Source organism: Spinacia oleracea, chromosome 6, assembly GCF_020520425.1.
Source record: "Spinacia oleracea cultivar Varoflay chromosome 6, BTI_SOV_V1, whole genome shotgun sequence".
NCBI classification, from domain to species: domain Eukaryota; kingdom Viridiplantae; phylum Streptophyta; class Magnoliopsida; order Caryophyllales; family Amaranthaceae; genus Spinacia; species Spinacia oleracea.
In genome coordinates, this window is record NC_079492.1 from 3306094 (window position 1) to 3317465 (window position 11372).

Consider the following 11372-nt stretch of genomic DNA (forward strand, 5'->3'; position numbering starts at 1 on the left):
AGAATTAGGTGTTGCACTCCAACATAAATCCTAAATGAGATAGAAAACTGCGAGAATCCTATTCCTAATATGATTCGGAAATAAGAGTTACGTATTAATTAAAATCCTAACGAGCCTAGAGTTCGTAACGGGCCCAGACGCATTCCGTCATGAAATTGATACGCACTAAAAGACTCGATTAAGTCTCAAACACTATGGATTGCAGGAATCCGAATCTGACTAAGAAAACAGCCCAGACCCTATTTTCAACGCCTTCGGCGCCCAGGCCTGGGCGCTGAAAATACCTGGTACGTGTTTTTTCCTAATTCTTTATGGATTAGAGCTCTGCAATCCTATCTTTCCACAAACTCTTTTCTATAAATATAGCCCAAGTTCGACGTGAAATAAAAACACACAATTCATATTCTGAGTATTGACTCCAACCCCTAGCCTAAGCCTCACGCTGCGAAATTGTTCACGCGTTCTGTCGCAATCGATCCATAAATCGAACAGAACGTATCCTGTCCCATAATTTGAGATTCGTTAAATAAAAAGGAGAAATAGCAAAGTCAAAGTGGTTAGTTTTCTGAGAACCGTGACGCACCTCTCAAGGGTGCGTCGTAATGTGCCCCTTTTCTATGATTTAATTGCTTTCCTCGCCCTTTTTATGAACTGTTAAACTAACTAAATCTGATTGTTCTATCACGCTTAATAAATATAATATTTTTGGGAAATTGGATTATCATGCTAGGTCCCTTAATGCAATCTAAATCAGATAATCGCGATCGATCTAGTATTATATGTTGCATATTGTTAAAATCAACTCAGATTAGTTTAATAGTTAACGCATGTCCCTTCAATTATTTATGCTGAGCTAGTAAGGATATCCTGCCTCTGGAGTTATCGACGAGCGAGTACTCCTCTCGGTAGTTACAGTCCCCCGAACCCTCAATCTCTACCTTGCGGGTGTATGTTGAGAGATCCCCACACCAGGGATCACAAGGGAACCTACGGCCGTCGTGGTCAAACATAATTGCACTCCTTTATGTCACGATAACCGGGTTTTGTCAGTTTTTCTCATTGTCGTTAAAAACTGAATGACGACTCCTATATTACTAGTCAATTGGGTGTAAACTCACAGGAAATCCAATTACACTTGATTGAATAAAAAGAATCGTTACACCCACGAGAGACGAGGTCACGCATTAGCCTCGTGCTTTTTCGACCCCTTCACAGTGGCGACTCCGCTGGGGATAGTGAAGGAAATACTCGTGCTTGTAGGTAATCAAAATAGCCGAAGGGTGAAACGATCCTACCCCGCGTTTATTTCCCCATCAAGTTGGGACGACCTGAAAAATCAGCATATTAATGTGAACGGGCAGAACCGCATAATGAATCTTGGCTCCCTCAGGGAGTTTGGACTAAGGATACCCATCGCCAATCGAGGGGTGCATACGCTTCGAATGTTTTCCACTCGGCACTTTCGCTAGTAGTACACCCTGAAGGAAATAATGCCCTTGGTCCAAGTATGCATTCAATGTTAAGTCTAATAAATGCGGTTCAGTATTAATTAACAAGTTAATAATTCAGTGAGATCAAGTGAGCTGAATGCCTAGCTAGAGGCCGCTTCAGTTCAAGTGGAATTAATGATATTAATCCACAGCTTACTCTTGACTGAACCCGTAGGGTCACACAAATAGTACGTAAACGGATCAAAGTATTTAATGGCATTAAATACTCCATCTATGGATATTCGGAATCGACGGATCTTGGTTTCAGTGGGAGCTGAGATCGTCACATGCAAGAAATGAATACTCCGGAAATGATGATATTACCGGAAACGGAAATATGGATCGTATCGGAAATATAAATATTATCCAAGTCGTAGATGTTGCCGGAAACGGAAACATGGTACGTATCGGAAAATATTATCGGAAATGGAAATATTACCAGAATCGGAAATATTGCCGGAAACGGAAATATTGTCAGAATCGGAAATATTACCGGAATCAGAAAATAATTCCGGAAACGGAAATATTAAATATTTGTTCGAAACGGAAATTAATTCCGGAATCGGAAATGTTAAATATTGTTCGTATCGGAAATGAATTCCGGAATCGGAAATTTAATCGGAAGCGTATCGTACGAATAAGCATCGGACGAGGCCTGCCAGACGAGGGCCCAGCACGAAGCCAGGCCATCGCCCAGCAAGCCAAGCGCGCCACACAAACAGCCACGCCAGGCCCAGCGCAAGGCCAGGCCCAGCAGACCGTGGCAGCGCGCACAGCGCGCGCAGCGCGCGCGGGTGCTTGCGTGGGCTTGTGGCTCGCGCAGGCCTCGCTGCGTGGGCTGCTGCTCGCACGCACGCATGGGCGGCCCATCGTGGCTGCCGTGTGTGTGTGCGTAAGTGTTTGTGTTCGTGCACGTTCCCTAAAACGTGCAGAGTTCGGTTAATGATTAAATTCCTAATTCTATTTGATAAATTAATTAAATTAGAGTTCTTGTAGGATTCTAGGTTTAATTAATTTGTATCTGAATAGGATTCCAATTCCCTTTCCATAACCCTATAAATATGTGGCCTGGGTTCACAATTTATAACGAGTTTCAAAGTATTCAAAGTGAGTTTTTGAGAGAAAAATTCAGCCACACATCTTGCTCAAAAGTGCCGAAAATTCTATATAGTACCTTTAGGGCGATTCTAGTTGGTCAATCTTAAGGCGGATCCGGACGTGCTGTGGACTATCTACGGAGGGACGACACTTGGAGTCCTAAAGACTTGTTCTTGTTCGGTTCGGGCGCAGCTAGGGAGGGCACGCAACAAAGAGTATGCATCTAAATTATGCTATATGATTATGTGTAAATAATATGTATTCCTAGGTTAATGGTTGTTTCCGCATGATTTATGTAATATCATATGTATCATAACCTAACAGTGGTATCACGAGCCCCTTATTATTTTCATAATCTAAATTGCATGAACATGGTTAAATATTACAAATTTGCAAGAATTAAAAGGGGTGATTAATTTTCGTAATTGTTAATTAAATGCAAATTGCGTTTATTTAATTATACGTACGCAGTTTTTCGGCAGTTTCTTCGTTACTCATCCAAATCGAGTGATTTTTGTGTCAATTCCGCATGTAAAAGGCATTCTAAAATTTTGACAAAAATAATCTTTTTCTGCCGAACCCAGAATTCTCAAATTCGAAGCCTAACTATAACTTTTCGAAGGTTTTAGTTTTTCGAATGCAAAATTTCGTAAATTTAAGATGTTAAATTAAATATTTGCGATTCTTGTTGATAAATCTTGAATTTTTGATTGACCTACTGTATATGTTTAACAAGTTTGAATGCCTAGCCTTGTTAATTATGCAATCTAATTTGTAATTATGATTAATTTGTTGAAAATTAGAATAATTTAGAATTAATTTCATTTTCATAATTAATTATAATTTAATTAGAAACCTATGATTAAAAACCACCATAAAAATTGTAAATTTATGATAAATTTTAAATTTTTATGACCTAGACTTGAATCCATGTAAATCGGAAATCAATTGAATAATAAATTTTCGATTTTTCGCCCTAAAATTATGAAATTAATATTATTTATTAATTTGTCATTAATTTTAAAAAATAAATTTTAAATTTTTATGCGATTCGTTCATAAAACTTGCACGCACACAGCAATGGACGCTTCGTGTTACCCTTAAGGGGTGTTGTATAGTGCGGGCATGCGACGACGAGCAAGGGAGCTCGTCGCCCGTGCGACACGAATGCAATGAGCAAGGGCGTAGTGCACGAGTACAAGGCAGCAGCCCTGCCTTGTGTCGTGGGCCACGAGCAATGGACGAATGGGCATGGGCGAAGGGCGAGCCAAGGCAGTCGCGTGTGGGCAGCAAGCGAGCTGCGCCACAACGCGCACTGCCTCGCGCAAGAGCGCGCAGCCTCGCGCGCAGCGAGCGCAAGCTCGCGTGCCACGAGCGCTGCGCCCAGCGTTGCTCGCGAGCACAGCGAGCGATGTCGCGCGCCCAGCGAGCGATGGCTCGCGCGCCCAGCGAGCGATGGCTCGCGCGCACAGCGAGCGATGTCGCGCGCCCAGCGAGCGATGGCTCGCGCGCACAGCAAGCGATGTCGCGCGCCCAGCGAGCGATGTCACGCGCACAGCGAGCGATGGCTCGCGCGCACAGCGAGCGTTGGCGAGCGCGCGCAGCAAGCACCACAGCGTGCGATGGCTTGCGATGGAGATGCAGCAGCTATGCGACGAGCGCATGGGCTGCGCGCATATGGCCAGCAATGGCTGTATGCGTGCGGCCCATGGGCGTGCAACGCGTAGGGTGTTTGCGTTACGATTAGATCGCTTTGAATGTTTAATTTGAAAATTTCAGTTCACGTAATTTTAATTAATTTTAAAATTAATAATTTAAATTAGTTTCTTGGATTTTAATTTTGAATATTGTAATTATAATAAATGTTATTTATTCTAATTATTTTACTAAAATTAAAATCATGAATTAATTTAAATACGACTGAAATTAAATTAAACTTTTTGGATTCAATTATAAATTTATATGAGCTTTAAATTTTAATTAAATTTGTATGTTTCCGGTTAGACTAGAAACACATTTTTATGTTTAAAATTAGTAAAGCATATGAATTTATTGGTTTAAGTGGGAGCACTTTTTAGTCATAAACTCTTGATTAGGTCTACAAATCCTTAAGGTTAAAACAACTTGATTAGAATTAATAAGGACTGAATAATTGGTAGATTATTGGTGCCCTTGATTAATTGCTGCAAATATTTACGTGATGCATAATGTGTTTTACTAACCAGCTATGTGGGCCATTCATGATAATGAATGGGTGAATGGTATATATTGTATATGTACTGTTTTGCAGGTTATGAAGTGACTAGTATGGCCCAAATAGGATAAAAAATATGGTCTGCGTACCATTAATTTGAATGTAATTGGTCTAAAGTACCAAAGTTATTTTTCAATTCAAATATGGTCTGCGTACCATCAAATAGTTGTAATTAGTTATAGCTTATCCTATTTGAAGAAAATGGTGCCTCCCACGGAGATTTTCAAGACGGACTTTGAAGCTAAAGCTTTAAGATGAAGTCGGGCCATACTAGATCACAAATATCTTATGCATGTTTTAAGTTATTTATTGCTTTTAAATATGTCTTAAAATGCATGAGATCAAAAGCTTGATTATGTTGCATGATTAAGGATTTTAGTTCACTTAAAATCTAACCAACATAGTAAGAGCCTTAAGTTCCAAATTTAAAAATTGAGTTATAAGGTGCCATGCCAAAATATACACTTGCTTGGATATCCTTTACATCAATCTAGTAATAGTTTTCGCTCAGCGAGGTGTTACTTATTGGTCCTAAAGGGGCAAGGTACACAAATAATTGTGAGTACATGTTAGTTTTGGTGAAACTCAACGATATAAGTAAGGAGTCCTTTTATGTCGTGGCAAAATCGATAGGTTTACCTAATAAGTTCTTAGACGTACCTATCAACCAAGAATAGTTTCTAGACTATTAGCAAAAGGCTTTTGCTTACCTAAGATGTTTTAGGATTAAGTCGACAAACTGTGCTTAGTTCTTCAATGATTTTAGGATCTTGGAATCATTTTATTCACACCTGCCGGAACACATAATTCGAATAAAATGCTAATGACTTGTTTAAATTGCATGATTGCTTTTATTTTCAAGTTATTATTCATGATAAATGTTTAGACTTTGCATGCTTCAATGTATGTTTTAATTATTGTTTATAATTAAATATCTTGCACTGCAATAAATCCTTTTAGAAAGGTAACAGTAAATTTCCTCGATTGGTAGTGAATCCAAGAACGATTCACGGAAATGAGAGAAAGTGAGCAATTTAAAATGTACGTTTCTTATAGCGACTTTTATGGTTGTTTTCGAACATCAAAGTCGAATGGCAAACCAATTGGTGCTTGTGAATTCAAAATACATTGTAGTTTTGAGATCATAAAGCATTGAGTTTAATACGCTCAGCTTTACCAATGGTTAACAACCTAATATCCTTGTCCATTTAATTCTCGAATGAGTCTAGTCCCTAGACATTCGAATAGATCGATGCTTAGAGAACTTTAGAAGCTTCTGGTAAGATCATCTAGTTGAAACAGAATGTTCAACATAAATTAAATGGAAAGAACCTTGTTGGTGACATTGGACATGTCTAACAAAGTATAAAAGTCAACACTAAAGAATTCAATTCTTAAGACTATAAGAAAGGGTACAAGAAATAGGAAAACGAGGAACAAATGAAAGGAATTTATGATTTCGTTTGTACCTATAAGTTTATGTTTAAGGAGAAGTGACCTAGCAATCAAACTTCCTTGGTATCATATACCGCTTGAGGTTCTTACTTCGGTAATAACTTAAATAATGGAAGCTAGGATACACTAATGACCTACAAGTGGGAAATGAAGCATGGCAATGCTACATTAGTTGTAGGGTCATCTAGTTTGTTTTAAGTCCTTTCAAGGCTGGAACTAAATGGCTATTTTGTTCCATAATCAGCATACCTAAATTTCTGCTTCAAACACAGAAAGACTCACATTCAGAAGAACAAAAACAATGCTTGTTTGTTTGTTTATTTGAATGAAATGGTCATTTACGGAATGAGTCAATATGCTTGATTAAAACAAACAACTCTTTAAAGAACTTTACTAGGTTCAAATCAAACCCTTGATTTGAGTTCCATTAATCTTTGGCATTGTTGCTTAGACCATATCAACAAGTTAACATTCATAAGCTCTATTTTGATGGACCTTTTGAAAGTTGGTTGATTTCTAGATCAACTTAAGACAAGCTAGTCTTACTTGTTGAAAGTAACAAAGAATATGAATTATTGTTAGAACACCTAGACGATAGAGTTCAAAGCTAAAGAAAGGTTTTATGACTTTATTATTTCACATGGATTTAAGTGAATATAGGTTTATTTACTCAAATGTGATATAAGTTGAATCTGTTTGGCTAGTTCAAAGATTCAGAAGTATAAAATCCACCTGGCAAGAAATCATAAAGATCTAGGTTAGATCATGTTGATGATTACTTGAGACCAAATATGATCATCAATGATTGTGTGTTGTAATTTCACAATCTAGGTCCATAAGATATGGCATATCTTAGTTGGAATGATCGAAGTCGATTAGTACTTGATTCGATCAATGATGGATCATAAAGACTTTTCCTATAATTTCTAAAACAAAATGCTCAACTACCACCAAACTAAACCAAATTCGTCAAAGCTATTGAAAAGTAATTTCAGAATATCTTTTCATAATATATCTAAAGAGTTCTTAAACTCAGTGGGAGCTTAGTGTTTGTTATTCAACAAACTAAGGTCCAAGTATAGATATATGTTTCATTGTGATTTATTCAAATGAGACACAAGGGTATTGTTTCTACCACGAATTTTTGAGAACATAATGTTTGTTTGCTCGAAATAATGTCCTTTTGGAGATTCGTTTCCAAAATGACAAGTGGGAGAAAATAGACCTCGAAAGTCTTCGAGGCGAACAACAAACATAAACGGACATTCCGGAGGCTTTTCAAAGTGCTTCTGAAAAACCGAACTTATTCTTTAAGGACTTTAGAAGTGGCTTTAAAGAATAGACTTCTCTTAGAAGACTTTACAAGTGCTTCAAGGAGAACAGAATATTCAAAGGACTTTCAAGTGGCTATTGATATTCTGTTGTTTGATGTTCTATACCCTAGTAGGCATAGAGTTCAAGTCACTGGAACTATGAGATTCTTCTATTAGATAGTGAAGAAACATGGAGTTCAGGTCACTGAAACTATGCAATTCTTCTATTAGATAGTGAGAAACCCACAACTTGCAGTCAAACTATTATCATGTAGATTAATGAGTTTGTGACTTGTAAGAAAGCTATGACGAAACCTAGATTCCCTAAAATGGTTAGAGGCCATATATAGACTCAAATGTTTTAAATGGTTAGAGGCCATAAAACAAACTCAATGTTTTGATGACAAAATTGAAATTTTGTTGATTTGCAAGAATAGGTTCACACCTATTGGTTGCAAGCTTGTTTTAAGGATAAAAACCATCAAACATGAAATTGTGTTCACAAACAAAGCTAGATTAGTTGCTAAAGGTTACAAGCAAATTCATGGCATGGATTGTGTTGAAACCTCATGCAAAATCGTTATGCTTAAGTCTATAATTCAAGCAATGATTGCATATTGGTACATATGGCAATTGGATGACAAAACGTATTCCTCAATCAAATGTTGGAATATAATATGTACATGGTATGTCATAGAATTTGTGGATCCAAATAAATGCTTGAAAAGAAAAGCTAGTTTATAAAATCTAAGTACAGATTTAAGCAAGCAATTGGGAATTAGAACTATATTTTAGTGAAGCTAATAAGTATTTTAGTTTCATAAAATATACATGATTCTTATAGATATATAAGAAGTTTAGTGGGAGTACATAAAAACTTAATTGGTCCTATGTGTATCACACACATATCTCTCTATTGTGAAATAACATTCAAATGCTAATGACTTAGATTTGAAATTATTCATCAATGATGGACCATGGCGAAACTTAGTACATACTGGGTATTAAGATCTATTTACAAAGATCTTATGATATTGTTTTGGATTAAGTAATGGCATTTACTAAATCAAACACGAAAGTCTCCATTGGAGATATTCGACCCATGTGAATAAATCTAAGTAAAGGATGTTTGAACTATGTATAAGCATATACTAAGTTAAACATCAAAGGATCTAAATAAGATTCTTAACCTATATTATATGTCAAAGAATTTAGCTGAATTTAGTATCTACTGAAACTAGATAAGCTAAAGTTACATGAATAGAATTCAATTGGAAATTATTCTGCAAAAGAATTTATCATGTATGATATAATATGAGGATCGCCAAAAACGTATCGTATGACTTTAGCCATGACGAACATATACCAATCTCTATTGATCTAAGTAAAGATCAACTAGATTGAGATCAAGAATACTTATGGTACTTGAAAAGGTACATAGGAATAGTTCTTGATTCAAGGAAATAAAGATATGCTAAATATTGATGCTACACGCATAAACACTGGCAAAGGATCAAGCAAGACCCTTTGGAGTTAACCATTGATAAGGACGAGCTATAGAGCATCGTGTTTTGAAAATGGCAACATGGGTTGGAGACCATGAGTTGTTGCGTGGGAAATTAAAATAATAATTTCTATGTTCTAAGATATAGTTGGAGAGTCTTGAAGGAAATAATGCCCTTGGTCCAAGTATGCATTCTATGTTAAGTCTAATAAATGCGGTTCAGTATTAATTAACAAGTTAATAATTCAGTGAGATCAAGTGAGCTGAATGCCTAGCTAGAGGCCGCTTCAGTTCAAGTGGAATTAATGATATTAATCCACAGCTTACTCTTGACTGAACCCGTAGGGTCACACAAATAGTACGTAAACGGATCAAGTATTTAATGGCATTAAATACTCCATCTATGAATATTCGGAACCGACGGATCTTGGTTTCAGTGGGAGCTAAGATCGTCACAGGCAAGAAATGAATACTCCGGAAACGATGATATTGCCGGAAACGGAAATATGGATCGTATCGGAAATATAAATATTATCCAAGTCGTAGATGTTGCCGGAAACGGAAACATGGTACGTATCGGAAAATATTATCGGAAATGGAAATATTGCCAGAATCGGAAATATTGCCGGAAACGGAAATATTGTCAGAATCGGAAATATTACCGGAATCGAAAAATAATTCCGGAAACGGAAATATTAAATATTTGTTCGAAACGGAAATTAATTCCGGAATCGGAAATATTAAATATTGTTCGTATCGGAAATGAATTCCGGAATCGGAAAATTTAATCGGAAGCGCATCGTACGAATAAGCATCGGACGAGGCCTGCCGGACGAGGCCCAGCACGAAGCCAGGCCATCGCCCAGCAAGCCAAGCGCGCCGCACAAACAGCCACGCCAGGCCCAGCGCAAGGCCAGGCCCAGCAGGCTGCGCAGCGCGCACAGCGCGCGCAGCGCGCGCAGCGCGCAGCGCGCGCGGGCGCTGCGTGGGCTGCTGCTCGCGCGCACGCATGGGGCCCATCGTGGCTGCCGTGCGTGTGTGTGCAAGTGTTTGTGTTCGTGCACGTTTCCTAAAACATGCAGAGTTCGGGTGATGATTAAATTCCTAATTCTATTTGATAAATTAATTAAATTAGAGTTCTTGTAGGATTCTAGGTTTAATTAATTTGTATCTGAATAGGATTTCGATTCCCTTTCCATACCCCTATAAATATGAGGCTAGGGCTCACAATTTATAACGAGTTTTAAAAAGTATTCAAAGTGAGTTTTTGAGAGAAAAATTCAGTCACACATTTGCCTATAAAGTGCCGAAAATAATAGTACCTTAAGGGCGATTCTAGTTGGTCAATCTTAAGGCGGATCCGGATGTGCTGTGGACTATCTACGGAGGGACGACACTTGGAGTCCTAAAGACTTGTTCTTGTTCGGTTCGGGCGCAGCTAGGGAAGGCACGCAACAAAGAGTATGCATCTAAACTATGCTAAATGATTATGTGTAAATAATATGTTTTCCTGGCTTTATGGTTTTTCCGCATGATTTATGAATTGTCATATGTATCATAACCTAACAGTGGTATCACGAGCCCCTTATTATTTTCATAATCTAAATTGCATGAACATGGTTAAATATTACAAATTTGCAAGAATTAAAAGGGGTGATTAATTTTCGTAATTGTTAATTAATTGCAAATTGCGTTTATTTAATTATACGTACGCAGTTTTTCGGCAGTTTCTTAGTTACTCATCCGAATTGAGTGATTTTTGTGTCAATTCCGCATGTAAAAGGCATTCTAAAATTTGCATGCACGAAGCAATGGACGCTTCGTGTTACCCTTAAGGGGTGTTGTATAATGCGGGCATGCGACGACGAGCAAGGGAGCTCGTCGCCCGTGTGGCACGAATGCAATGAGCAAGGGCGTAGTGCACGAGCACAAGGCAGCAGCCCTGCCTTGTGTCGTGTGCCACGAGCAATGGACGAATGGGCATGGGCGAAGGGCGAGCCAAGGCAGTCGCGTGTGGGCAGCAAGCGAGCTGCGCCACAACGCGCGCTACCTCGCACAAGAGCGCGCAGCCTCGCGCGCAGCGAGCGCAAGCTCGCGTGCCACGAGCGCTGCGCCCAGCATTGCTCGCGCGCATAGCGAGCGATGTCGCCCGCCCAGCGAGCGATGTCGCGCGCCCAACGAGCGATGTCGCGCGCGCACTCCGAGCGATAGCTCGCGTGCGATGAGCGCTGGCGCGCGCAGCGAGCACCAATGCGTGC